This window comes from Herpailurus yagouaroundi, unplaced genomic scaffold (genome assembly GCF_014898765.1).
Source record: "Herpailurus yagouaroundi ecotype Mexico unplaced genomic scaffold, PumYag 139, whole genome shotgun sequence".
In the NCBI taxonomy this organism is placed as follows: domain Eukaryota; kingdom Metazoa; phylum Chordata; class Mammalia; order Carnivora; family Felidae; genus Herpailurus; species Herpailurus yagouaroundi.
The window spans coordinates 50,246,937-50,272,591 of NW_024412394.1; the positions used below are offsets into that span (position 1 = coordinate 50,246,937).

General features: G+C 36.4%; 1 long non-coding RNA gene across 1 annotated transcript in view; it reads left to right on the forward strand.

Annotated features, from left to right (window-relative positions):
• The window catches only part of LOC121029790 (uncharacterized), a 588,420-nt gene that overhangs the window by 200,398 nt on the left and 362,367 nt on the right, over window positions 1–25,655 (forward strand). The window contains exons 2-3 of the long non-coding RNA XR_005789895.1: window positions 964–1,073; window positions 4,431–4,579. This is a non-coding gene — a long non-coding RNA (uncharacterized LOC121029790). The remainder of the gene's footprint in view (window positions 1–963; window positions 1,074–4,430; window positions 4,580–25,655) is intronic.

The following is a 25,655-nucleotide window of genomic DNA, read 5'->3' on the forward strand; positions in this document are numbered from 1 at the left end:
AGATAGGTGTAGTCATAAGAGTGAGCAGCCAGATCTGTCTGAATTTAATCCTCTACTCCTTTCCCCATCCTCGACATCTGCAAAATAATTTTCACTAAGTTATGGTTTGACATTCTGTCTTGGTTTACACTGAGGAATGCTATACAAAATAAAATTTTAAAAACTAAAACCTATTAGGCATATACTATAGGGGTGATACTAAATAGATTGCCTTTTATATCCCCTAATGTCCCTTGTTTTAAGGCCTTTGGAAAAAAAAATCTTTGAACTTCTTTAAATTCTCCTTTTTACATGACAAAAAAGAAAAAAAAGAAAGGGAGAGAGAGAGTCACGTATCTAATTTTCTTTCTCCATTTTTTAGAAGCTACCCAGATGCTTGGAGACAAAATTTTAGCTCAATTTTAATAATAGCATAGAATATATATGCAAGTCTAATCTTTCTTTTGGTTTTGATATTCTATCATAATTTATAATTTCCCACACCCTGATTTTTTTACTTATTCCTATTTTAGTGGAAGTAATCTTGAGAACTGTTTCAAATAATCTGTAACAAGGCCTATTATACATAAATATGAACAATAAAGTATATATAAGAAATTAAATACATTTTGTTTTTGCTTTTTCAATTTTAGTTTTGTTTGGTTTAGTGCGATCTGATATGGTGAATTGTTAATGTGTTAGTTACACAAACACACGCACACACACACACAAAATGTGTGTACCAGAAAAGTAGGAAGTGGGATGTTAGAAAGACAGAAACACTAGCAGGTAATAATGTCTGCTTGATGGGATGAATAAAATTTTGGTAATGTAGTGCAATTTTAAAGTTATTTATGGGATTATATAGTTGATTACTTTTGTGTCTTGCTCCTCTTGGACCTTAAAAGTGTTTTCACTGGCTACATAGCATGTTATTCCTTGTTAATATAATCACCTCTGTGAATTAATCTCTCTTTTTCATAGGGGAAATGAAACTTCTAGCTAAGATCTCCAAAATAAACCTTGATGGATCATGAAAAAAGGATGAATCATGAGGAAGGGGACCTCTATATTTCTTACCAGCTCTGAGAAAGGTAGTATCCCAATAAATATGAAGGTCCGGGGTAAAAAAAAAAAAAAAAAAGCCATAAATATATATTACTCAAACAATTCTCAGTTAAATGCTTTATGGAGTCTTTTCAGGTTAAATGGAATTTTGGGGGCCCATGCTCTTATTCAAAGAGTGGCCAGGTGGCTCACCCGCTGTCTCACAGTGTGCTGGTGACAGGACTGAGAGACTGCATTCAGGCCCATGTTCTTGTCATTTCACCCCTAAACCAAACATGGGAGACACTACACTTCTAACTTTGGAAGTGATAATCATTCTCTTTATGTGGGCCTGTGTAAATGTTCTTAGGGACTTGGAAAATAAAACTGAATTTGAATTTTGTGTCTATTTGGATAATTTAAGGTTTATCTGACTCATCCTTATGATAAAGTTTTTCAAAGAATGTATATTTTATGGAGATTTCTGACTGATGAAATATTCAGCTGTTTTTAAGTCAGTAAACATCACTCTTAGTCACTAGCATAGAGTTAAGAAAATGGACTTTGGAGCCAGACAGATTAAACTTGAATCCTGATTCCTCCATTTAGTAGCTGTGTGACCTCGGTCAAGTTTCTTAACCTGTCTGTACATCAGTGTCTTCATCTGTATAATAAAGATCATATTAGGAACTACCTAATTTCATGAATTAATACTCATGAGTTAATTACTCATTAAATGAGTTAATACATAAGGACTTCAAATAGTACCTGGCACAAAATAAGCAGTCAGTAAACATTGGCTTTTATTTCTCTGCTTTGTTTTTCTACTTTTGATTTTTAGATTGATATATGCACAGATTCCCACATGTTTTACTATCTTTGAATAGAAAATATGGTATATAAGAGAATATGAGTGAGCAAAAAACCATTCAAAGGAACATAAAGGTCATCTAATTTGAGGAAATATTCAATTCATAAAGGTCTACCATAGCATTCTACCAAGTGTTCATTCTAATTGTGCTTAAACTTTAAAAGGTGACGAATTCACCTCTTCCTGAGGCAGTCCATTCCATGTGGACAATTTTATTACAAAGTTACCCATGTATTGAACTGAAATCTATCTTTCTCTAGCTTCCATTGGTTCTAGTTGTTTACTTTAGAATGGCACAAAGAAAATTTAACTCTCCTTTCAAATGGCAGCCTCTACTAAGTATTTGAAGGGAGCTTTCACTTGATACCAACTCCTCCCATTTTCTTCCTTAAAGACAAATGAATGGTTGAGACACATGATTTCAAATGTTCTTCCTCTCTCTCTCTCTCTCTCTCTCTCTCTCTCTCTCTGTGCTCCTTCCCCCAACATTATCTCATCTATAATAGTTTTTATCAAAAATTGATACATACAATTTTTGCCCTGATTGTGTTCCAGGATCCAAAGTCCCTTGCATGTTTTCTAGATGGTGATTGATGGAAAAATAAGTTAATTCTGTAGGGAACTTTCCTTTTTGCAGAGAACCTCATCAACTGCATAGACCCTTTTGAAAATGGTGACATATAATCTAAAACATCTGATGCGTGTAAGACATTAGAAACATGGGATCAACTTTTGGCCTCAATGTCAAAGAAATGGAAATATTAACACACAAGTCTCTTCATCCATTGATTGTGAACTTGATAACTTTATCTCTCTTGAGGTCCCTTAAAAATCTGAATTTTTGCTATTTTGATTTCTCTTACCATCATTAGATACAGGTCAGAAAGAATTTCGGTTGGCCAAGTATGTGTATCCCCTCATGCAGTCAATGGATTATAATATCAGAAGTTTGGGCCACACTTTTATTGTAATGAAGGATGTTAATACTTAACTCATCCGTGTTTTAGTGTGCAAGTTATTTTAAATAAGATGTGTGTAGTGCTTAGTATAATGCCTGACAAAAAGTAGTTACTTAGTAAATGAAAAGTAATGGGACTGATAAATTTTTAGTACAAAAGGAAACCCCATTATATACTAGTTTTTGTAATGTTCTAGACATTACAAAATATTTCAGAACTCTTCCTGAGTATGGTATATTATACAAGAAGCCCGAAATGTAGAAGTCCTCTGTTATTCCCAATCGTTTATATTATGGAATTCCACTTTCCAGAAATAGTCATTGTTGATGATTTGGTATGTATTCTGTCCTTCCAAACATTTTGTTTTATTAAACAGGTGTATGGATATGTATATTCACAACATGAATAGTTATACATATAAATGACTACATATATATGTGTTTTTTTTTACAAGTGGAATCGTGTTATATATCATTTTGCAATCCCCTTTATTCACTTAATACACCATGGATGTGTGTCCATGGCTAAAAATTGACACACCTCACTTTTTTAATAGCCACACAGTGCTCTATTGCATGGATGTACTGTGCTTTATTTAATAATCCCTTAAGGACAGATATTTAGAATGTGTCCATTGACTTGCTAATGTAGTAATTCAACAAAAAACATCCTGGACAAATATTTTTGCACACTTAGATAAGCCTTGAGGCCATAGTCTTTAAAGTGGAATTACTAGGTCAAAGGGCAAATATGTTCAAATTTAAATAGTTATTGCCAAATTGACCTTCAAAAATTTGTACCAAAGAGCACTTTCACTCCCAGTGCATTAATTTCTTCTTTCATTCAACAGAAAAGTTTCTATTATTCCCACACTGTCACCAGTATGTGCATTATCAGGTTTTAAAATTTTTTTTGCCCATTTGGTTAGTGAAAAATGATAGACTACTGATGTTTTAATTTGCATTCTAAAACTATGAGTCAAACTGAGCATCTTAAGCTTGTTGGCTATTTGTATTTCTTTTTCTGTGAACCCGCCAGACAAATTCATTGTCTATTGTTCTATCAGATTGCCAATCTTTTTCTTATTGATTTAAAAGTCATTACCATATTAGGGCTCTGTTGCAAAATTTGTCTCCTAGTTGGTTGTTTAGAGGGAGGTCACCCATTTGATGATTATTTGATTATATGAAGCAGCATTGCTACCATGGAAAGAGTGCTGGACTTAGGGTGTGAATGAGTCAGTTCTTGTTCTGGCTCTGTCACTTGTTCCATGACCTTGTTTTTTTTCATCTGAAAAATGGGGATAACTAACACCTGCCTGTCACTAAATGTGATAATGTACATGAAGACATTTAGTGGACTCTAAAGTGCTCTGCAGATATCATATGTTGTTATTTTTATATCTTTGGAAAGATTCATGTGAGAAAAGAAAAGATTTTTGCCTTTAATCCTTAAACTCTGGTTTCTTGCTTCATGAGGCCAAAGCCAACCTCTTTACATATGGCAAATTTAAAAGTATTGACTTCAGATTAAGGACAAGTTGTATTAAGTTCTTTCTACTCTGTATTGGTCAGGTCTCATCTGGAAAGCTGAGCTGGTGTCTGGGGACTGTGCTCTAAAGACAGTGCTGTTGTTCTGGCCAGCACTGGGTGAGAAGGTGCCAGGAAGTAAAGGGCCTGGAAACCACATTATTAAAGCCTAGGAAAGCTTATTTTGGAAAAAGGTAAATTACAAATATTTAATATTTTTCTTTAACATTTGAAAGGCTGCCCTGGGATAAGGAATAGACTTGGTTTTCATTGTTCCACAGAGGAGATCTAGTACTTCTAGTCCTCAATTTGGGATCTTTATAAGGTGTAGCAATTCCAGTTCTTTGACAATGGAACAGGGTATCTCAAAATAGTGATCTTCTCATTAATGAATGTATTCAAGCAGAAGTAGAATGTCAGGAAATGTTGTAGCAGGGATTTCTGAGTGAGAAGACAGTCATTTCTTTTTTTAAAAAAATATTTTTTTAACGTTTATTTATTTTTTGAGAGACAGAGAATGAGCAGGGGAGGTGCAGAGAAAGGGAGACACAGAATCAGAAGTAGGCTCCAGGCTCTGAGCTGTCAGCACAGAGCCCGATGTGGGGCTCAAACTCACGAACCATGAGATAATGACCTGGGCTGAAGTCGGTTGCTTAACCAACTGAGCCACCCAGGCACCCTGAGAAGACAGTCATTTCTGAGGCCCATCTGTATTGTCTGTCATATGGGTATCTTTTCCACTCAATTATATTCATTTTCCTTTATAATTTTTGAGGAAATGCCATTTGCCTCATACTGAGTTCAGTATTGTAAGCAATATAGAAGCATAAGATTTGATCAAGGAGTTATTCTTTTAAAGGAAACTAATTGTGGAAGGGTAGAGAGAGGATTGAACTAGAATCAGAACATTTCAAAAGCATTTCAAAGATTTCAAAAGATTTCATGACATCCATTTCCACTGTCACTATTATCCTAGAGCCTTTTTGTTGATTTTCTTTCCTTCACTCTTATATTCCCCTTATTCTTTCCTTTATTTTTCTTTCCTATCTGGATCATTGTGAATGCCCTTCCTCTCTCCCTTCCTCCCTCCCTTCCTTCCTTCCTTCCTTCCTTCCTTCCTTCCTTCCTTCCTTCCTTCCATTTTATATGAGGACTTCTAGTTTTGCTTCAAATCAATGTTACTAAGATTCATCTATATTTTTGAGTATAGCTGCAGTTCATTCATTTTCCATTGTTGTATAATATTTCATTATGTGAATATACTACAATTTAGTTTTTCATTTTCCTGTTAAAAAGCATTTAATTATGTTTTAAGCATTTTGCTTTATGGACAAATACTGTTGTATGTACCTGCTGATATTCATGTGCAAGGGTTTCTCTAGGATTTATACTGTAAGTGGAAATGCTGAGTCAGAGGGTATATGTATGTTTGCCTTTGCAGAGTAAAGCTAAATTGTTTTACAAAATGTCTGTATCTTTGGCTATATTAAAGTAGCCTCCTTTATAATAATTTACCATGCTAAAATATATTTTCTTACATTACCTTATCCACATACCCAAGGACCCATAATAGCTTTCTGACCAAAGGACTCTCTTATATATATATTTTATGAAATTTATTGTCAAACTGGTTTCCATAAAACACCCAGTGCTCATCCCAACAGGTGCCCTCCTCAATGCCCATCACCCACTTTCCCCTCCCTCCCACCCCCCATCAACCCTCAGTTTGTTCTCAGTATTTAAGAGTCTCTTATGGTTTGCCTCCTTCCCTCTCTGTAACTTCCCCCCCTCCCCCCTGGTTCTGATCAAAGGACTCTCAATAGTACATTCAAAATTCTCCATTGACTGGCAATCTTTTGCCCATTCACAGTCATCTCTTATGGTCCCCCATAAGGATGACTTCATTCTAACCAGGCCTGTGGCTTTATCATCTCTTTTCCCGCTTTTCCTGTCTCATCTTTTCTTCTACCTCCTTGTCAATCTTAGTCTACTTATAGCAGAGGTTTAAGAACACAAACTCTGGAGCTTGAATTTCTGCTTCACCACTGCTAGCTGAGAGACCTTATTCATATCTGTGTCTCAGTTTCCCTCCCTATCTGTGAATTGGGGATAATAATAGGACTTACCCCAGATTGTTGCTGTAAGAATTAAATGAATTAACATTCATAAAATTTTTAGAACAGTAGATGTTATATAAGTATCTGATATTTTTATTATTATTCCAGTATAGGCTCTTATCTTTTTCTAGAAGTATTTTCTGACAAACTAATTTTACATTGTGCTGCATTTCATAAATAATGCATCATTGGTATCTTGCTTGAGAGCAGAAACCATATTGGTACAATTTCCTTTCTAAGTGTCTAGTTCAAGTTGGGCTTGCTGATTAATAAAATGCAATAAAATAATCTATGGGAATCAGATTCCCAAGTTTTCATAGTCTTGATACCACTATCAAAGAGCAGCTTTCTCATGTGTAAAACTCCACTTGGCTACTAATTTCATTGCTATGACACTAACTTATGACTCTAACCTTAACACTAAGCCTAAATAATTCACTTTGGAACCTAAATTCTAAAGGTATAATTGGGACATAGGGTAAGGAAAGAGTCCCCCAAACACAAAAGTCTGGGATTTGCCCATTTTCCTAACCCTGTACAGAGTTCCAAATTCTGCAGACTGGATTAGATTGCAGGAGCTGTGTGTGTTTTTCTAGAGAATTACTCTGGTGAATTGGTGAAACAACACAAGGTCTTGGAGCAGACCTGAATGATGCACCTTGCTGTACTCCCAAAGATGGACACTGTACCCCAAATGTCCATTCTCCAGCATCATGCCCCAAGCAGGTGCTCCATTTGCCATTCACTTGGTGGGATGTGCTCCCAATGGCACTACCATTTCTGAGCTTATGGACCAACATTGGTTGTCATGGCTACAGGTTGCTGGACAGCTCACTTAATCTTTAAAGATAGGTCTTCTTTGATTGCATGCTATAACATTATTCTTGCAAGTGCCATTTTTCTGAAGGACTTCTGGAGCAATAGAAAAAGCCATAAATTGCTTTCCATTGCTGGGAAAAAATCATGTATCTGTTTGAGTATACAGGCATCTTCAGAGGGCTGTTTGTGATTGTAGCATTTTTAGACTCAATAGAGCCACATAATAAAGCAAACTCTCTCTAAGCATTAGAGTGTCCGCTCTCTCTAGTTTGAAGCACACAGATGAAGATAAAGATACACTGGAGAGGAAAATGTTTCTCCCAGAGAAGCAGAACAGAGAGTGTGAAGTGCTAAAGACCCAGAAAAGGGATAATGATTAGAATTTCAGGTATTCTTGAGCTATTGGATCAATTCAAAATGCATGAGTTTTTCAGTTTTTTACAAGAATGCTATAAATGAAAAAAATTGTCATGCCGGTTTACATTTGAATATTGCTGACTTGTAGTTTTAACAAAGCCATTCATATTGTCATGAATTGGAGATGGCCCAAATCTGCATTGTGTATAAATCTTTCCATCTGTTAAATTCTTAAATTCAGTTTTTGAGTGTCTGATATTAAAACATTAACAAAATTATTATATTCCTATTTGGTATACATGTAGTTTAAGAAAAAGGAATTATTTATATCTTTAAAAAGTTGAGAAAGAGAAAACACTTTGAATATATAGGTAATGTTTATAAATAAGTATGTTTGAAGTGCGACAAACTTGCTTCTCCATAATTAGTGAGCCGGGTTGTTACAAATTTGGGAAAAGAGGGAGAAAAATATTTCTCCTTACAGAAGTGGTGGTTGGAATTTTCTGTTTGTATTAGAAAGAAAGAATACTTCAACCTAAGAAATGTGATGTCGTCCTTCATCTTTTTTTTTTTTAAACTAACCTTTTGGCCCATTTAGGAATTAAAATAATGTATAGCCTTCTCCGGTTGTAAGAGGATTGGCAAATAACATGCTTAGGATGAAGAGATCAGGATGACTATTCTTTAATCTGAACAAGTAATTTATAGGATTATGGAAAAATCCAGGTTCTTGACTATCCCCACTTCAGAGAAAGACATAATTAAATTACAAGACAGAAAAAAGAGCCATGAATCGGCTACATTCTGTAATCACTCAATAAGTTTCAATGATTATTGAAAGCAGGTTAATGCAAAACTCAGCTGTTTGTCTTTGATATACATGAGAATTCTTTGGACATTTCATCTAAATCACTTTGAAACACCTAGCAGCTTGGTACTATAATGCGAACAGACCCATTCTTATAAATCTGGTAGTGGTATCCATTCTTTAAAAGGTACACCACATTGCTATAGGCCAAAGGCTCTTTTATGTCATTATATAACAATGACAACAACTCAATTTAAGTGTATAATGACCCAAGCCAGCCATCCATAGCAGCAAAAATTTAATAGCAACCTTATCTGGAATGCTGACAAGGAGCACTTCCCAAGAAACCATTACAGCCTCTTTAGTTTACAAAACAATTGGCTTTAATCTTTAATACTGCTAAGCAGTAGGGGGCAGATAGGCACATTAGCATAGCTTTACTTTTTATAAATAGCATTTAATACACTATATTCAGATACTGTAGGACTAAGCATCTTATGTCAGTTTTAGACTTGAGCAAATAGTACAAGGATTTCTTTTTTCTTGAAAGCCAAGATATGATGCTTGCATTCTCACAATGGGGCTTAGGAGGGCTTGTATATCAATGAAGTTTGAAGGCAAAACCTTGAACATGTGTCCTTAGGGAAATGTGAGGATCCTTGACATGAATTTAAGTTACAATAAGAAGAAAACCATTAAGAGGAAATTTTCTCAGTTCACTGTAGAAACATTAGCTTCATTAAGCTCATAGACTTTTGCTTGGAGCATAAAGTCACACTCTAGCCTCACCATGATAGCATTTCATCTGCTCTATGGTTTTTCATTTTTAAAAAAATTCTTTTACTATTTCATGAGAGAAACCCATGTGTGAATTGCAGATACTCTCTTTCTTAAGGAAGCAAATATATTTTTTATTGTTGCAGTATGTCTTTGGTTATCACGGAAGAAAAGGCTTACTTAATGAGATTGTTAAAACTGAAGACTGGGCTCAGCCTCTTACTGGGGTGCTCATATTCAGCACATGCCGGGTCGTACTGCAAAGCACACCATACACATAGCACACACCTTCCTGGAACATCAGGTTTCCTTGATGATAAGAAATATAATTATAAATTTTATATTAAAGCAGACACAAATGTATTCTTAATGTGTTGAACAGTGTTCCTGCATGTTAAGATAAATAAAATATAAGACCAAAAAATTTCGAATTGTGTCGCACTGCTTCAGAGGTGAGCTCCCAAGTTCCCAGGGAGGAGAACACTTGCCTTTTAGTTAAGGGCATTTGGCAAGAAAGATTTGAGGAGAACTGGCTTAAACAATAGGGAGCATGACCTACTGTCTGTAGAAAGCATGTGTTAGATTATAATTTAAGGCAAAGAAATTCAAATATAGTTTTGCCTTAAGATACATTCTGGCAGAACTTTTTCTTTAACTGCAAATAGAATTGGGAAAAACACAGGTTTTGAATTCTTGGCTTATATTTAAAATGTAATAAAGCTATTTTGGAATTAACTTAGGCATTATTTATCTGGAGAGACTAGATCTGTCAACTTGCTTCACACTTGTTACCTCTGACCTCTTTTGGTTTGCTTCTTGGGTTTGAAAGGAGTATTTCTTTTTAACAATCATTGTTATCAACTATCTCAGTCATAAAGGCTTTTCTACTTTCAATGCTGTATTGACATGTTAGGTGGCTTGACCATTTCGACTGAATTGTTGCTTAAATACATAATATATATAAATATCGTCCTAACAGAAACAGTTTACGGGTATCAGTCTTCCATCTTCTGACTTCAAATATGCCCATCCGCATCTGTGAACATACTTTCTTTTTTTTTAAATTTTTTAAAAATGTTTTTATTTATTTTTGAGAAAGGGAGAGACAGAGCATGAGCAGGGGAGGGGCAGAGAGAGAGGGAGACACAGAATCTGAAGCAGACTCTAGGCTCTGAGCTGTTAGCACAGAGCCTGCCTGATGCGGGGCTCGAACTCACAGACTGTGAGATCATGACCTGAGCTGAAGTTGCATGCTTAACCGACTGAGCCACCCAGGCGCCCCCCCTGTGAACATACTTTCTATGGGAGAACTTCAACTATATTGATAATCTTTTCCATCTTAATAAAATACCAGCAAACAATCCCTTAGTCAAGGGAAATATCAAACCCTAACTCTGCCTTCAAGGAGTTTCTAGTCTGTTATGGAAGATGAGATTAGGACACAGAAAACAATTTTAGAAAAAACTGCACCATAAGATGTAAAATTAATTAAACAAGAAGGCTGAGGTGGCTTTAATAACATGGAGGCCTACGTAAGCAAAACGAAATTTAAGCCTGTGAATGCCTCAAGGTTATGCAATCACATCAGTCACAAGCAACCAACTAGGCTTTAAACTACAGCAGTCACATAATTTCTTTTCTTTGTTTCTGCATTTTCTATATACGTCTTTACCCTGGTTCCTCTTAGTGGAGCACACTAACCACTTCTGTTTTGGTGCTGCCCAATTTGAATCGATTTTTGCTTAAATAAACTACAAAGTTTTTAAGGTGCCTCAATTTATCTTTTAACAAAGGTATAGAAATAGAGGTTCAGAAAAGAATTGGCTGAATAATACACAGAGCCTTTCTTTATAGCTTATTTGAAAACGTCTAACAAAGAGCATTTATTTCAGTGTTAAAGCAGGCAGTAGTCAGAATTATAATAACTCCCCAGACTTTTTTTTTAGTACAATCTCTATTTTCTAAAGAGCTCTCAGTTGATCCTCACAACAATCCTGTGAGATAGACAAGACTTTTGCTTCCATTTCACAGAGGAAGAAACTAAGATTCACAAAGGTTAAATCATTTGTCCAAGGTCATAAACGTAAAAGCGGTATTGCAGTACTTGACCCTACACCAGGGATTCCTAGCTTAGAGATATTTTCTCAAATAAATGCTGCAAGGTTTCATGTCACCTAAGTCTTTTATAATTATGACTTTGTATTTATGAGTATTACCTTTTTATTCACATTAAAAGGAATCAACTCTGGAACACAGACCTACTCTACCTGGGTACTCAGAAACATACAAATAGTTATTTTTCAAAATGAGTTCTGTGGAACTCAAAGAAGGGGAGAAATGGAAATACAAAACTGGGGAATACTGTATACTACAGGCCTCTCTGGGAGACTTACAGTGTATGTGGTAGAGGAAAGACTCAGAAGAATACTACAAAAAATAAATGTATTTATTTACTGGTTTTCCAAGCTAATTTGTATCTGGATCTTCCTTTTTATCCCATCTATTAACAATTTCTATATTTATACTAAATTAGGGCTTATTTCAGAAATCTCTTAGTTAAGAGCGGGCTTAAAAAAATAAGCCTAGTTTGAAATTCCCAGTGCCAAATTAGGTAGTAAATGCCTGGAATATGAATCTTATGCCCCTTTAACTTTGAAGGTCTCTGTAAAGAAAGAAGAGGATCTTTCAGTGTCTTTTTTCCATCTGCTTCCATCCTTTGGCTGTTCCAGAGCCGTTAACCACCATGCTGTGATGGTTTGAAGTAAACCAGCCTCGCTATGAAAAACTTTGATAGACTCAACATCTCTTTATTTTCTTCCCTGTAGTGATCATTGTGGCACAAAATGATTTTTGAGGTTATGGGATAAGAAAAAAGTTCTATGAAAGCAGGTCTTATTGATCCTATTGCAGGAGATCTCATCACCGAGGACGGAAGATGCAGTCACTGAACTGCTTTTTACCAGCCTATGGAAAGGCCGATGCATTAAGTTGAAAAGAATGGGCTTAGATCATAAATCTGTTCTTCAGGGAAATTACAGATTCGAGCTCTTTGAAGATATTTATTCCTTCAAAGTTCTTAATGTATGTTTATTCATTTCCCCAAGTTGATTTCAGGCACAAAGATAAGAAGAAAAACTTAATTCTTTATTGTGGCCATGCCTGGTCAGTGATTAGTATGAAAATGCTTTCTAAGTTTTCCAAAATTGCTTTTAAAATAACCGTATTTTCTGCTTTCATTGGCATGCTTCTGTGTGGCCGAGACTAGCCTAAATCTTATTTCGTGAATATTATAAAATAAAACCCCAAAGAAAAAAGGCTGAAAGGAAATTCACCAAACTATTAACAACAATGGTTTTCTTAGAAAAGTGGAACAGTGGGTAATTATAGTCATTTTTTCTAATATCTTACATATTTTTCACATTTTCTACAATATTATTATAATACCATACATTACTATGAAAATCAGAAAAAATATACTAAAGTTATGTAAAATTTAAAATTGGTGTCCCATTTCTCCCTAAACTCCAGAAACAATTTAGAGTTTTTGTTTTTCCTTTCATCACCACCTTTAAAAAGGGGGAGGGGGCAAGGTGAATATATAATTTTTCCAATAGTAACACTTTGCTAAAATTAAATGATCACATAATGATGATTAAACATCTAGGTCTGCCTCCAATAAAGAAGTGAGGAATGGCCTAATTACTGTAGTTTGCCAGGAAAAACCTATTCATTTATCATTTCACCGAACATTACAACCAGAGTTTCACAAAAAGAACATTTTTCAATCTATAATTTCCCTCCCTCATAAACTGAGGTTCCTGTTGAGCAGACATGAGGGATTTAGCTGACACTGGCTGAGGAGAGCCCTCTAGCCTTCACAGAGGGCCTGGGGAGACTAATACCTATTTACATGCTTCAGGTCTTAGGAGTTACTGTCCGGAAAAATCTGAGACTGGGCATCTATCAGCTCCCACCCCCCTTTGTGTTTCTTGTATACATTTGTTTCTGATATAAAATTTGCTTTCCTATTGGTTTTAATATAAGCAAGACCAGGAGGACTTTACAGGAAAGATTTGGGTAGGCAATTGAAATTATTTTTTCCCTACTAAGAGAAACTGGAAATAAGTTTGTATGAAGAAGTAAGACTTCTCTTTGAAGATATGGGAGGAAATATTGTATGTATATCTAATATATCCCTGGGATCATCCCCTAAACTCCATGCTCAGGTGGTAAATTTAGCCAGTCTAGTTTGACATGATTTAAGTGATGTTCCTTAACTTCTCTGTGTCTGATTGTTAAGAAGGCTGATAAATCTTGATGACAAAATAAGTTTCCTAATAAAGCCAATATTAAATTATCTTGAAATTAATTTTATGGTTTATGAGCTCTCTAGACCCCTAGTTTTTCTCTCTGTATCTTTTTTTTTTTTACCACATTAATTGATACTATTTCATGAGCTGCCATAAGAACATGAGACAATTGTGAAATCCATATCCCTTACCAAACCAACACAAACGGTAAGATATTCCTCTGGATATGTATATTAGCAGAAAATAAAAGAAGACACAAAGAAGAAAGCATATTGCTAAGGATTTGGCAGTAACGAAATGTTTGGATGATCTAGTTGTCATGTTTCAATCTACTTTTCCAACCTTTCTCTGCAACTTATCTCTCATGAGTCCCTTACCTGTTTCCTAGACTCCCGCCCTGTGCTTCATGAGGCGTGGTTTGATATAGGTGATTTTGATACCATCTTCTTCTCCTGCTCCCCTTCCTGGTTTAAAACCATTGCTCTAGCCATGCTACATTTTTTGAATACTCTGAACGTTGGCCTCCTTATAAATTCTGTCTTACCTAGGTGTTTCCTCATTTATAATGTTCTTCTCACCACTTCTCTGCTCCATTTCCTACTAGATACCACACATCTTTTAAGAGTTAGCTCAAGCACCATCACCTCTTAAAGATTTCACCACCTTCCTCTGTGCTCCCACTGTAGTTTGAAATCTCTTCCTTTCGGCAGATGGGATACACATGGGATATGTTATAATTATTTATTTACATGTCTGTTTCCTCCATTAGGATGAGAGTGCCTTGGTATCAGATGGTGGCTTATTCATCTTTGTGTCCCCTTACTTAGCAGAGTCTGGGAAGACGTAGGTTCACAATTAATGTTAGCTGGATGATTCTTTGCTGGATGAATTGTGGATCTGAAAGCTATATATAAAAATTCTACCAGGTGTGGTTGGAGAGAAAAGAGTTTTAAAATAATTATAGACATGGGCTGTATGTTTTCAAGAGAGGACTGATCCATATGGCACATCATAGGCAATTGAGGAATCCTACTGTGTAGAAGTGGAGAACAGTGAGAGAAGGAGTAGGTTTTCTGATAACAAATATCAATTATTTTAAATATTTTTCTTAGAGTCTTACTTAAGCTGTCTTCTGCCCCTTTATTATACATTCTTCTACTAGATAAATGAATTTAATATAAAATGAGGTCACTGCTTCTAACCATCATGTTTTATGCTTCCTGCTATCTCACATAGAATGAGGAAATTCCAAGAAATTCAGTATTTTCCTGATCCTTTCCAATCTGCGTCTATACACCACGCTCATATAAGCAACCCAGATGGCTTGATGGGAGACTAACCTTGCTGGCCTTCGTGTCCTGGAATGCTTAATGGTCTTATGGTGGCAAAAATGACTTTAAAGATATTGAATTAGAGCCATAGATGTTTCATTAAATGGGACAAAACACTGCCTAAATTAGAGGAATAATGTGCATTTTTAGTATGTTAGTGGAGGAATGTGTGTAGAGGGGAGGAGGTGAGAAGGGGTATGATTACAGTTACCTATTTCCTGGTTATTTCTCAGACATTCCAGACTTAAACTCTCCAAAGACCCGAGTCACCACACCAAGTTTCTTTAAACTTTTCTTCCCCGTGTACAGAATTGAGTGCTCTGCTGGGTGCTGCACTCTACAATCTTGATTTCCTTCCTAATTGCACAAGTGGCTCAGCTCTTACAATACCATATTTCTGTTCATTTGCATTTATACAATATACTTCACCGTGTGCTTCAAATGCACCATTTGAATGTTGAGTCCTGTCTCCATCTTTAGGTTCTCATAATGGCCGAGCCCATGAATAGGGCAAATCTGAGGAGAGCTGCTATAATCTCAATATGAGACTGTCTTCTTACAATCGGCCAATATTCAGCTGACTTCTGAGGTGATGCTGAGCAGTAATTCAAATGGAAGAACACAGAAATAAGTAGAGGGAAAGAACACCCAAGGTGATCATTTAGAAATCATTTTGAGGTCAGAATAAAAGAACATGGGATTTGTTTTATTTTATTCCAAACACCATATAATCAAAAGGGTCTCAGGCTCCCAGGGAGTTCACTACATGAGGTTGCTTTATAAAACTGTTGAACAAAGCCGAAAAGAATTCTTGCCTTGCATTCCCTTCCGAACCCACATACTTGTTTTCAAATACAATGAAGGGGTCTCTCCGGTCAAATAATATAATTTCACCAAATGCTATAACTTCAGTTTCTATGGAAGTCCTGTTGATCAAATATAGGGTGAATTTGAGGTAGCAGAGCATATTCATAATGTGATTTATCATATTTACTACATTGTGAATTTTGAGCACATTCTCTTTTTAGGTTAACTAAATAAGAAAAAAGCTTCTGGGTTGGCCTGAATGGCAGAATCACTGGAACCAGAGTTGGAGGCGTCTTGACAGAGTCATTCTGTACTGGCTTATGCTAAATATAGTTCCCTATGACAGGTTTTTAAAACCTCCACACTTTTCGCATTTTGGCTAGATACTTTGTTGTGGGTAGCTGTTCAGTGAATTGTAGGATGTTTAACAGCATCCATGGCTTCTACCCACTAGATGCCAGTAGCATCCTTCCCCAGTTATGACAACCAAGAAAGTCTCCGGATATTGCCAAATGTCCCCTGGGGGAAAAGGTTGCCTTGGTTGAGAATCACCACTCTATAATAACAGTCTTGGTAACTGTGACCAGCCTCCTTGGGCAATGTTATTCAAGAAGTATAAAATCTAATATAAATCTATTTATCTAATAGATAAAGTGTTGAGGTTTGGCTTATATTGTGGAGAGTGAACATTTGTTAAATATCTCTAGTTCACAGCCAAAGTGGCCTGAGCTTTCAGAGTCAGTCTAGCGATTTTCTCACCAGGCTATGACCAGTAAGTACATGGTCTCAGACTCCTTCAGATCTCTCAATGCAGGCAAGATAGAAGCATAGACCACTTACCCCATAGGCTTTCCAACAAAGGACTATTGGTTCCATATGTAAAATCCTTCTAATCTGAATAGATTATTACCTTTACTTTGGACTATTCATCTTATCAATAGGGTATCAACAGTGGTGCTGCTCTGTAATATTTCAAGTTAGAATACAAATCTTACACTTTTTTTTTTTTGGATGATTCACAAGTTGGATTTATAAATCTGTACTCACCTGGAGTAATAAACCCAGAATTTAATTTATGGAAACTGCCAGCAAATCTTACCAGCCTGCATTGATTTATAAGTCTTTCTTCTTTCTAATGGTAGTTGTAACCAAACTATTTTTAGTGTTTTGTAAGTCCAAAAATTAATTTCCATATCCTTAAATGGATTTACAAATTCAGATATAGATTTACAAGTCTTGAAACAGATTTTCAAATCATGCCAATAAATCCTAAATAAAAAGACTTGATTTACAAACCTGGATTTTACACCTGGTTTCCAGGAAGTGATTATAAATCAAGAGTTGGGAAGACCCCTGGCAGAATGAGCCTGCATTGTCTCTGGGAAGTCCTGCTGTCTGCATTGAATCGCACAGGCCTGATTTACAAGCAGTAACCCCAAGCCTGCAGAGGCTCCTCTGATTCTGACATGCCAGTGCTGTTGAGGGAAGAGGGCCACATCCCACAGGCTGGCTAAAACGGCCACTAATCAGAGTGAAGACAGCAAACCATTCATCTTTGTCACAAGTGGGAAGTGGCGTCAGGTAGTGGAGATTCCCAGTTCTACCTGAGTAAAGCAGCAGGGAGCTACACAAGGTATTCGGCATGATTCTAGTCAGCATGAGTGCTGACATTATGCTTTACAGCCCAGAACCCCAGATAGGGTGAAAGAGTGTGTGTCCTTCCTCAGGTGGGGCCAAGGACAGGCATCTCTGCTTTGTCCCGTTGTCATCATTATGCTTCTGAACATGTCTGGCCCATGAAGGGTATGCACCAAAGTGAGGGCAATGGTTATTCTGGGGAATGGGATGAGAGTGGGTGGGTGGGTGGAGAAGGGGGAAATTTCACTTCTGCTTTATTCACTTCTGGGATATTTGAATTTCATAGTGAGCATATATTCATTTCATAATTAAAAAAAGAATAGGGATTTTTATCAGGGAAATAGGGTGTTTTGTTTTTGTGTGCTCTTTAGTAACTACCCGAAGTAAACCACCATCACACAAGGCTCCTTCATTAACTAGCATTCTGCTCCACTCTTCATATGTGCCCCTTCACATTTATAAAGCAGATTAGAATCCTTTCATAGAGTGTTTTCCTGTTTCCTCATCCATTTCCTGTGAGCCAGCAGAGCAACAATTATGTTCCAGATGTAGAAAATGAAGATTCCAGAAATAAATGACTTGGCTTTTTCCAAAACAATATTTGAATGGCAGAGACAAAATTTAGACCAGCTTTGGATTTCTGGTTCCAAGACCAGTGCTCATTCTATGACACCATGTGTCATGTCACAGACAGACCTTCTCACTGTAGAGGTTGAAGGATACTCTGTCTTCTCTTGCCCGGTGATCCTAGCTGCTATTTACCACTGTGTTATGTCACAGTCTGTGATCCCATTGACGCATTGTCAGTGATGATCTTTGAAAACTGTGACCTATTGAAATACTCTCTTCCCTCTCTCATACCACTCCACTGAGCCAAGTTGAGTCCTTCAGCCATTCTGCCTAATTCCCTCAAAAACCAGCTGAAACACCATTTTTTTCTTTTCTTTCTTTGTTTTTTTTTTGTTTGTTTGTTTGTTTTTGTTTGTTTGTTTTTGTAAAGCTTTCCTGATCACTGTATCAGAGTGGTTCTTCGGATGATCAGAGCACTGATTGCTTGTTCATCTGACAGATAATTGTGTATCTACTCACCTGATGTCTTTGAGGTTTGCAAAGAAATTTCTCAGGAACTCTATATTTGTGTTGTGACTGCATTACTTACTGGAAATGAAGCTTGATGAGCCTCAGTCTGTCCAAATAATAATATATTTAAGTTTCCTATCTACTGAAGACAGCCATTGTAATGCCCAAATGAGATAAGATAACAGAAATTATTTTGCAAGCCTTAAGTGTTATGTAAGTTATATAAGCTGTGTAAGCTCCTAATGTAGTCCCATGGCTGAGGATCTGAAAATTTTAAAAGTGGACAGGGGCAATAATGCTTAAAAGTAACTTTGATGGTGATTTGGACACAGTAAATTGCAACTCAATTACAAAGCACATGAATGTGAATTATGTAAATATGAAGAGTATAATATAAAATATTAATATTTTACTTTTAAATTTTGAGATGAAGGAAGTCTTTCAAATTTAAAAAAGTTGCCAAAATTCTACAGTTTCAAAGCTGAGTCAATTATAAACTGTGTATATGTTGTTACTTGGCATTGCCATTTTAGCTGGTAAAGAGAAAGAATTCACCTGTGTCAGAATAACATGAGCCATGCCTTTATTCCATGTGTTGGAATATGTTATTTTAAATTTACTTTATTAAAATGAAATAATATAAAGACTCATTAAATACACTATTTACATTTTCATCAAGCAGTGGTGTTATCATTAAGGCCATGAATATCCCTCCTCCCTTGTCTATCTTCCAAAATGATAACCTTGCAACATAATTTACTAGTAATAAAATATCACTTTACTGTGCTATTATTTAGCAAAAATAAATCTGGGAAATATTAGAGATAATCCTGAGTAAACTAAGAAGGAACAGCAAACCAGTCTTCCTTTTAAATTCTTTAAAATTGTCATATATAAAGTCAAGGATAATTGGAAAAAGTTGATAAGATTGAGGGGACAAAGCTGTATGATAAACATCACTGTGGTGTGCCTGCTCCTGACTACAATGAGGAGAGCAGAATTCACTCTGAGAATAAAAGCCTCTATTTAAATTTTTTCATATGAGAATTAAAAAATGGGCAGAAGACAAGAATGGACATTTTTCCAAAGAAGATATCCAGATGGGCGACAGACAAATAAAAAGATTCTCAACATCGTACTCATTATCAGGGAAATGCAAATAAAAAAACTATAATGAGGTATTACCTTGCACCTGTTGGAATGGCTAAAATCAAAACCTTAAGAAACAAATGTTGGCGAGGATATGGAGATAAGGAACCCTCTTACACTGTTGGTGGGAATGCAAATTGGTGTAGCCACTGTAGAAGACATTGTGGAGGTTTTAAAAAATTAAAAATAGGACTACTCCACAATTGAGTAATCGCACTACTACATATTTACCCAAAGAATACAAAAACACTAATTCAAAGGGATATGTCCACCCCTATGTTTATTGTAGCATTATTTACAAAGGCCAAATTATAGAAGCAACCCAAATGTCCATCAATAGATAAAAAGATGTGACACACACACACACACACACACACACACACACACACACACACTGGAATATTATTCAGCCATAAAAAGAATGAAATCTTACCATTTGCAACAACATGGATGGAGCTAGAGACTATAATACCAAGCAAAATAAGTTGGTCAGTGAAAGACAAATGCCATATGATTTCACTCATATGTGAAATTTAAGAAACAAAAGAAATGAACAAAGGAAAAAAATAGAGACAAAACAAAAAATAGATTAACTATCGAGAACAAACTGATGGTTACTAGAGGAGAGATGGATGGAGGGATAGGTGAAGGGAATTAAGAGTACACTTATCATGATGAACACTGAGTAATGTATTGAATTGTTGAATCACTATATCGTATACCTGAAACTAATATAACACTGGATGTTACTACACTGGAATTGAAATTAAAAAAAAATCAAGACTAGAAAGGATAAAAAACTTTAAAAAATTGACTGATATTAGTCTTAAATTTTGCAAGTGTTGAAATATCTCTTTAGGATGACTCTCTTACATAAAATCTGATTTTCCTGCAATAAATGTGGTAAAGATATAGCCCCTAAAGATTGGACACTGGAAAACAATATCAGTGAGACTGTAACCTTTAAAATGATGTCTTTTATTTCCAAGATGTTTATCGTTCTACATCTAGATTATCAACCTGAAAACAGAATGCAGTCTATTTTGTATTCTTTGTACTTCCTCAATATCTAGTAAACAGGTACTCAATGGATATTTGGAATAATTGATTGAAAATATATACCTCTGTTGTGCATAGAATCTCACCCCATGGATGATTTTAAAAGATTATTTAAAAAATTTTTTTCAACGTTTATTTATTTTTGGGACAGAGAGAGACAGAGCATGAACGGGGGAGGGGCAGAGAGAGAGGGAGACAGAATCGGAAACAGGCTCCAGGCTCTGAGCCATCAGCCCAGAGCCCGACGCGGGGCTCGAACTCACGGACCGTGAGATCGTGACCTGGCTGAAGTCGGACGCTTAACCGACTGCGCCACCCAGGCGCCCCTTAAAAGATTATTTAAAAAATGGGGTGCTTTGTCCACAATAAGTCACTGATTTGTACCTGGGCTTATAGCTAAGATGTGATTTGAGAAGGCCTGCTGATTGCTAAATGATTGTTTCAATCTTTGCTTGTTGTAAGAAGCCCTTTACCCGATGCCACAGCATGCTAAGAGATGCTCTCCAGTCTAAACAAATAAATCAAATAATCCTAACATTGTATAAGAATCCATGGAGTTAATGAAAACCTTAACAGGAAAATGTGCAATAAAAATATTTATATGCATCACTTAATCTAATGAACAGAAAAAATCTATAGACCTGTGGGTCTGTACATACAAGCAACATCTCCTATCACCACTTGCCCTCCATGATATTTAGTACCACTGAATTGACAAATACATACCATGTGTTAACTCAAGGTAGGTATAAATTTTCTAACAATATTGGGTTTTTACAATAGCCAACAGACCTAATTAAAAGGTAATTAAAAGGATATGCTTCTTCTTTTTTTTTTAAATGAGAATAAAGTCCAAAGGGTTGTGAACTTGGATGAAAGAAACTTACAACTGTAATTTCACTAACCTCTAAATAAAATATCACATTTACATCTGTTATGAATGTAGGCAACAAACCACTATAGCAATGAGTAGTATTTGTGCGTCAACACAAGGTATTTGCATATATTACTGTTAATACATATCTTGAAATACCATGTGTGCTCATTTCTATTTTGAAATGATGGTAGGTATTACACAAATCCACTAGATCTCATTATTAAATGCATTAGCAAAGGTGTACATAGATCACTATATTGCAAATTAAAAAATGTGATGGCTTTGTGATAAAACTACTTTCCTTTATAATCCCATTTATTTTATGTTCTACATTTAAGAACATTTCTATGAAGAAATGCAGAAGACTCACAAGACTCTCAAAAGGGCTGTGGCCCAGGAAAGGTTAGGAAGCCCTGATCTAGGGGCGCCTAGATGGCTCAGTTGGTTAAGCCTCTGACTCTTGGTTTTGGCTCAGGTCATGATCTCACAGTTCATGAGTTGGAGCCCCGCTGTCAGGCTCCATGCTGACAGTGAGGAGCCTGCTTGGGATTCTTTCTCTTTCTCTCTGTCTCTCAAAATAAATAAACTTGAGAAAAGAAAAAAAAAGAAATCTTGATCTCATGGCAGTCATAGTATTGTCTTTATTTGGAAATTAACTGGTCATATGTTTTGAAGACAAGTAGCCTAACTCACAGTTGACAAAGAAAAGATCCCTTTACTGACCAGGTCTATTATGATTATAAGTTGGAGACTACAAAGGGAACATTTTGTTACTACTCTGTGTCAGAAATGTCTACATCAGAAAAGAGGTCATAACCATTTTGCTCTTTGTGGTTTTTCCCCCATACATTGATTAAAAAGCATTTTTAATTATATCTATTTGGACCTTCTCAGCAATGGGTAAATAATCTTTTAAACAGAACCACGACTTTAATTCTTTATGCCTTATGTACAGACATGAGATTTGCCATGTAGCGATATATACAGTGATTATGCTTTACAAAAGAGTAATGGCAGTGACAATAACTCCCAAAGCTGCTTTTGTTCATTGAAATGAGTGATATTTGTTGTTTTAAAAAATATTTCCTAATTATATATGGCTCTTTCCTTGCCAAGTGCTGACCAGACCTGGCCTTCCTTTTCCAAGCTGACAGAAGGTTTTCAGGTTGAAAGGGATTTGGACTTGAAACTGAATTTCTAATCTGACCAGCTCCCCAAATGGGGCTCCTGTTCTTGGCAAAATGCTCTCTGCATATTTCCAGAAAGTCATCAATTATTCAGAGGGACCTTTCAAATGCCAACAGCTTAAATAAGAAAATGTGCCATGACAGAAGGAAGCAAGAATGGAGAGTCTCAGGCTAAGCTGATCCTGCTAAAAGAAAACTTTCTGTACCAGCGCTTTAGTCCCAGGAAGGCTTTTGACCCAGTGACTCCTTAGATCAGCTGAATCAAGAGGGGTTCTGAGCACTGTGAAGCTTTTAACCCATTTACCCTGAAGTGAGTGGTCTGCAATACCGATTCTTCTTATGTCTCACACTGTATTCCCTGAGAAGCACTAATGAACGTCATTTGATTCTATATTGAAACTGCATACTTCATGCTTCGATATTGATATGATTCTTTCAAATTCAAAGTTTCAGGAAAAAACTGGACCTAAAAAGTTTATTCCCACCCCCCCATTCATTTTAATAGATATTAAATGTCTACCATGCGCTTGGCATTATGGTAGCTGTCATGGCAGACACAAAGTTTGCTCTAAGAAAATTCAATCTAGAAGAATAGATTGGACAAGAACACAATGATTGTAGGTGTCTGAGTTAAGAGGTTCATGCCTTAAGAGATGTAAAGTAAATCTCTCATTGTTTAGAAGCTTGGTAAATCCTTAGATTCCCAAATATCACTACAATTGACAGTATCTTTGTCTTTTTCATTAGTAAAATGAGAAATTATAAAATGTAAATTGTTGCTTCATGTGGTTTAAATGAGATTATGTATCAAAAGAGGACAATACCTTGTAGATATCTGAGGCTTGGCTAATTCACTAGTAGAACAACTCACTCCTCTTGGATAGTCTTTTAGTGTATGCAACTCAAATGATATCACACCAAATCAGGTGATTTTTGGTCACTCCTGGATGAGCCTTGAGTATTAAACTAATGTCATAATTAAACTATTATGGGAATTAAGGAAAAGTTAACATAAGGATGTCTTCAAGGAAAAAGTAGATTTTGCCATGGATCTTGAAGAGGCAGTAAATGTCTAAAGAGCAGAGAGGGAAGAGATGGTTGGAAATGGTTTCTGGCAGAGAGAATAGTGTAAGGGAAAACAAAGAGTTGGGTGACTATGACACATGTGCAAGAAACAGTGAGGCCTATTTTGTGTGGAACATAATACTTGCATTATAGAGTAGTGAAGAGATGGATATAGGAGAGTAGATTAGGCCATATTGTGGAAGTTCTTCATTTAGTTAACATTCGGGGGAAAATATGTAATGTGACTTAACTGGGTCAGAAAATTAGTTAACTGGGTGCTTTGGAAAATTAGTTTGGTACATCATGTAGAATGAATTGGAAGGTGCAAGTAATATTCAAGGGAAGAGGGAGACTGCATTATTCCAGCTAGGGAATAACACAGGAGTTCAGTAGCTAGCTCAGGGCCTGGCTGAGTACAGCCAATGATGTTAGGATGATATGAGCTTGGACTGTGGCAGTGGGAGAGGGAGGCATTCAAGAAGCTTTGCAGAAGTGCGCCTTACTAACTCAGCATCAGATTTATAGGAAACAAGGGAGACAATGTCAAGATATTTTGGAGGTTGGTGGCCCAGGTGACTGAGAGGAAGAGACTGAAATAACAGACAAAGAATTTGGGATCAGGAAGATGGAGTAGCTCAGGGTTAGATCAATTTGGGGTATGCTGAAGTTAGGTTGTGAGTGAGGCTTCTGAGTGGAGGGGACTACTTGCAGTTAGTAATTTGGATATGGAGCTAGAGGAAAGATAAGGATTCAAGTATACACTTATGCATCATTTCAAAGGAGGGAATTTTGAAGCTATAGAAAGTAATAGGATTCCTGAAAAGATAAAGAAAAGATGAAAGCTGAGGCTAGAGCATTAGCACATGTCAACTGTTGGTATAAGGGTGTGGACGAAGGCATTGTGGGAGTAGGGGTTGGAAGAGCCTACAAGGGTCAGGCAGGTAACTTAAAGAGGAAGGGGAGCCTGAGGTCAGAGCATGCTTACCAACTGAGTATGAGGTGGGGACCAAGGCACTAAGGAGGTGGGTGTGTCTTAATGGGGCCGCTGAGATTCAGTTTTGATGAGTAGGCCCAGTGTTGCCGGATCTTCTGAGTTTTCAAAAGAAGTCATAACTCTAGATAACAATGGGAGTAATAGGATTATAACACATTAAATTATACTTTTAAAAACACTGTGAAGGACAAATAGAACATTTGTGGGCCTGGACTGCACCAAGGGTCATGGAGCTCTCCTTAAGCAGAGAATAGTCAGACAAGTAGGACTGGAGCCAAGTTCTCATTCACAAGGATTCATTAATTCCTGTGACACTATGGGAAGTGAGAATTCCAAGTTGATTGGGTTACATCTCTCTGGGAAGCTAAGGAGGATAAGAAGTGAGAGTGGTGCATTGAGTCTGATGAGTAGGAGGCAGCTGGTGACTTTCTAATGAGCAGTTCCAGCAGCAAGGTAAAGTTAGAGGTCAAATGAAGAGAGAGACGTAGCCAAAGAGGGGAGAATTCTGAGAAGTTATGCTGGGTCGATAATCTTACATTGCTATTGCTGGGATAGCAGATGGGAAGTCTTTAGTAGCTAGGACCACTGATTAAGAACATTTCATGAGGAAAATAAAAAAGACTTTCCAAATTACTACATTATTATGAGTGAATTAGGAGAGCAATTTGATCACTTGGAAAGTGCTCCTCTTTCAATAAATGTAAAATATGGATTCTTGCTGAGATTTCTAAGCTGCTTCATCTAAATTATATGCTAAAGTAGAGAAACAGATGTTAAATATGATTAAAACCAATTACAAGTTCCACAGTACAATACTGTGTTTTACTTACATTAGTCTCCCTGCTAGCTTAGGTGCCATCCGTTTTGCCTTTATTTCCTATTCATAACTCCAGGG